General features: G+C 37.1%; 1 pseudogene; it reads left to right on the top strand.

Moving 5' to 3' along the window:
• The first annotated feature begins 1,605 nt into the window (after positions 1-1,605).
• The window catches only part of LOC107745066 (testican-3-like), a 48,302-nt pseudogene continuing 45,010 nt past the window's right edge, over positions 1,606-4,897 (top strand).

Genomic DNA, 4,897 nt, shown 5'->3' with positions numbered 1-4,897 from the left:
CATTCTCCCTTATGGATTCAGGTGACCCACTAGCTCTTAGACCATTTTTTCTGCTTTAAATATTTTATTGGTCTTAGTTAGATGTGCCCCAGACTCCTTAATTTCTTACATACTGCAGTACTTTCTTTGTCCACCATTACTTATTCATTTTTACTAGCCCAATAAACTCAAGTCCAGAAAATACTATTTACACTGCCTTTCTTTCTGCTGTGGAACATAAAAAAAAGATATTTTGAGAAATACCTCTGTGTTTATTTGTCCATACGATGGAAGTCAATGGTCACCAAAACCTACATTCTTTAAAATCTTCTTTTGTGCTCTTTTCTTTTCTTTTCTTTTTATCATCAGAACAGATTTGGAGAAATTTAGCATTACATCACTTCCTCACCAATGAATCCTCTGCAATGAATGGGTGCCATCAGCATGACAGTACAAGCAGCTGATAAAAACATCACAATAATCAAAAATTTTTACTTTTGGGTGAACTATTCCTTTAAGGCCTGTTTCACAATGCAAACACAAACAGTGTAAAAGCAAAGTGGCAGGATAACAGAAAAAAAAGTGATTTCTAATTTCAGCCATGGTGTACCATGTGAATATGAAGGAATTTTTCTGTGTTGATTGTTCACAGGTGTTTTACATTTATTTTAAATTACACACTGCATTGTTTGTGTTGTGTTTTAGGGTTGAAGAAAATGTCCGTAAACTTGTTGTACTAGTAATTTTCTGTCAGGACATTATCTGTTTTACTACATTTGTTTGGAGCTAAACTCTGCAGGACACCGGCCCTCCAGGACCGAGTTTGGGCACCCCTGATTTAGAGCTATTTGTAGAACTTACTGGAAAAAAACTTCAATATCACATTTACACTCAAATGATAATTACTGAACTCTACACAAAATGGAACCCAACCCCAGTATGAGGTTTAAAAAACCTTTTTTCATACCGTGGGTGAGTAGTTTGTGCTATTATTTTATGTTTCTTCATAAAAGCCTGCAAAAGTGTTAATAAATAGCTTTAAAGTGTATGTTTTTCCCGCTGAATTCAGTGTGACACACAGCAAAAACAGGCTCAGCAAGAAAGTCTGTGTTCAGTGGCATGCAAGGGAGGCTTCTGAGGAGCAACGCTGCTCACGCGCACAGTGGGAATGCTGTAACCTGTTAATATGGTTGAAGAAATGAATATGCGCTGGTCACACGACAGACGCTGTATGTGTGAAACAGGCCTAAGCACTGAAACTGACAAGAGATAGAGGAAAATTGTTTGACGAGTGTGAATGTGTGTATAGTCAGACTTATGACTCAAGGCTTATTGTAATACTAAAACTTATATGCTGATTTATGAAAATGTTGAACTGTATGCTGTGTGAAGGTCTGTAGGTCTTTTAGATCGATTTAGGATCCATAAGAGGAATTCTAACTAGATACCAACCAAGGGTAAATTTTCTTTACAAAAATTCTTTACGACTTTTTCTTTACGGGATTATATCTCTTTAAGGGATTAGGTACATCTGAAGAAAATGTAAAGCTGTAAAATGTTGCTCCAAAAACACACAGAGTAAGTAAGAATTTGAGTATCTCAGCAAGTGCTGAGTGAGATACTGTAATGGCAGACGGGGCACAGGTGTGGGTGAACAATGCCAGGGGTGGAGCTGGAGCTAATATACCTCAGGATGAGCATCCCAAGGTGTGAGAGCATAAAAACAATGGCAAAAGATATTAGTGACTCTAACAGGGAAACATTTATACATGCATCTTGCAGTCACTTTCATCTAAAGTGACTTTTTTTTTTTTTTCATGAGCTCATGCGATCCCTGCTACTGTTTGTGGTTGGGGTGCCAGTTTATGTACTTTGAGCTCAATTGTGCCTCAAGCCATTAAAGGAATGTTTTGGGTTCAAAACAGCTTAAGCTACTATTATTGTCAATAATTAAAGTGCTCATCCTTCAATTTGTAAAAAAAAAAAAAAAAATTGTAAAAAAAAAACTGTCTGCATAGTAATGCATGTCTGGAAAGCTTAAGTTGAAAATGTCTGATTTTAAGAATTCGTCCCCTTTCAGTTCATGAGCTGCTGTAATAGACCAAATAATGCAAAATATCCACAAAATCACACAAGATTTTTTTTTGTCCTTGCTAATAAAGGTGTTCAGGGTCAATTTTTGTAGCCTTTCTTTGGACTTTTAAAGACTTCTAAAGTATAGGTTTAAACAGTAGCCTATATGTGAACTGACTTTCAATTTTTTTTTTCTTTTTCACCCACATTTTTGCATTGAAATGTAGCTACAGAATATAAGTGAATGTGGTTTTTCAAATAATATTCCCACAGCATATTGTTATTTCTAATTTATCTTTTTGTTTGCTGTATTGGTTTTATTTTGCATTTACATTTATTTGATTATTTATTTATTACGGTCCTCATGAGAGTTTGATTTGTGGACCTTAGTAAGAAGTTTGGGCACGTCTGTACAAGTTTAATATGTTAATTTAAGTTGAATATTTATTTATCTATTTATTTGATCATTTACATTTGTAATAGTTCTCATTCAGATGTACGTATAACCCATATAGAGAAAAAAATAATTAGACTCGATGTTAAATGGAAAGACAGCGCACGCCCCCTGTACGCTTTATCTGGAGAGAGAGAGAGAGAGAGAGAGAGAGAGCGAGAGAGCGAGCGAGAGAGAAGATCAGTTGAGTCTTAGCACGGAGCTCTTCAGTCAATGACAGCGCTCACATTCTCCTCTTGAAGGTGACGCATAAGGGATTACTGGAGCGGTTATTCGGCGTTTCATGTCGCTGTGTTTATCAGGGTGTTGATTTCTCTCTCTGTCTCGATGCAGATGCTTGTGCTGGTCGGTGTGTGCGCGCTGCTGATCGCCGGAGCTTCTGCCCGCAACGACAACGGCAATTTTTTGGACGACAAATGGTTGACCGGGAGATGGGACAAATTCAGAGATGTGAGTGCTGCTTTCCTTCATAATAGTTGCTCATTCCCTTAATCTAGAGAGCTGTCTACCTAGAACGCGTTTTTGGGCATCGAAAACGCGCTTGAATTGATGCTGACTAGGTAGGCAGCTTACTCGGTTTTTGTAATTTGGGTCTGTATGTGTTGTTTGAGAGCGTGTGTCTTAGGCTATTTTGACGGTAAGACGCTGAATGTTTAGTAAGAAGCAGCGTGGGATTTCATTTGGCCTGTATAAAGCCCAAAAATACGCCTTCAGTAAATCTGTATTTAGAGTTACGTTTTGTATTAATTCAGTATTTTACGGAAGACAGTCACCAATCAATTAGACTCAGTGCGTCACTTCTGCGCCGCTAAGTGGGCTTTGGAACGGCTATTTTAATCATCCACGAGCTAATACACTAAGACGAGGTCTGAACTATATTAGCTTTGTGTCTGTCAGCATGAGCACTTGGTTTGTTACATACAAAGACCAGAAATGAGAGCATCATACAAACAATAACAAGTATTTCTTTCACCTGCGGATGTTGTGATGCTTGACGCGTGCGCGTGCGTGCATGTCTTAGTGCAGTGATTTTCAACCTTGCTACACTCACCCTAAGAAATATTTCTAGTACCTGGGTCTAGGGAATATTTTCTTTATTAAATCTATAACACAGAAAATGACTTATTAAATTCTAAAAATATTAGGACTGTCAAATTAACTCATTTTAAAATGAATATGCTGCACATGTGCTGATAGTCAGAACAATTACATGATTGTGATTGTAATATTGAATTTATACAACCATCAATAAAGTAGAAGATATTGAGCAACATTACAGGCAAAATAGGCAAGTTAGTTTGTATGTTTCTTATTTATAAACAAAATAGTTCCAAAAGAAGGCAAAGGCATCAAGCATGTGCATTTCGAAAGCCAGTCTGGAATAGTTTGTGATTTTTCTCTCCCCACTCAAAGCGTTCTATAATCACTCTTACATTTTTCGCTCTCTGCACACTTGTAAACCCTGCTTTATTAAAAAAAAAAATGTTTTAAAAGCTCTTAAAATGCTGTTTGGCCAATTAATTTCAAGGATTGGACCTGACTATTGTGTATGATGTAGGAGGAACTCATTTCTGGTTTCATGTTGATTAAAATACAAGACAAAGAAATACAGAGAAACACTGTGTTAGACCAAAATACTCAATAATAATATGAATAGAACAATATATGTTTTAAACCTGCACACAGTAGCTGGCAAACCAAAAGTGACAAGCCCTGATAGCTTGTCTGAATGCACATCAACATCAAAATAACAATCAAGATGTGTCGAGTTACATAACAAGGTTCTTTATAAACATGATGTTAATTGACAGTGAACACTCAGTGTAATGATATCATCTGGACCAGAGGACTTCCATTTCCTCCTGTGTGCCTATTTGCGGTAATGTTGTTTATGTAAGGGATGTAGTTAAGACAGCCACATGGGTGGCGTAGGTCTCAAACACAGGGCATGACAAATTACTGTTTCACTACCTGATTATTCTGTCTCTCTCCCCCTCTCTTTTACTGTATACACACTCTAATTTCAGTAAATTATTCAAGTGTACTTTATGGGAACGCCAGTAAAAACTAACACTTTTAAACTGGTAGAATCAAGAAACAGAACACCAATGACATTGAGGTTTTATTTAAAGGGGTCCTATTATGCTCTTTTACAATGTCTTGAATTTGTTTTGGGGGTGTACTAGAACATGCTCTCATGCTTGGTGGTTCGAAATACGCATTATTTTTTACATAATTTACATTATTACAATACCTTCCTCCCCAGCCTAGCACAAACGGCTCGATTAGTTCTGGGTTTGATGAAGGCCCGCCTTCCGAAAAACGAAATGTGATGTGATTGGTTAGCTTTCCCAGTGCGTTGTGATTGGCGAACAGCTTAGACAGTGTTTC

Source organism: Sinocyclocheilus rhinocerous, unplaced genomic scaffold (genome assembly GCF_001515625.1).
Source record: "Sinocyclocheilus rhinocerous isolate Xijiao unplaced genomic scaffold, SAMN03320098_v1.1 scaffold888, whole genome shotgun sequence".
Lineage (NCBI taxonomy): Eukaryota > Metazoa > Chordata > Actinopteri > Cypriniformes > Cyprinidae > Sinocyclocheilus > Sinocyclocheilus rhinocerous.
This window is presented reverse-complemented; position numbering and strand designations above follow the sequence as displayed.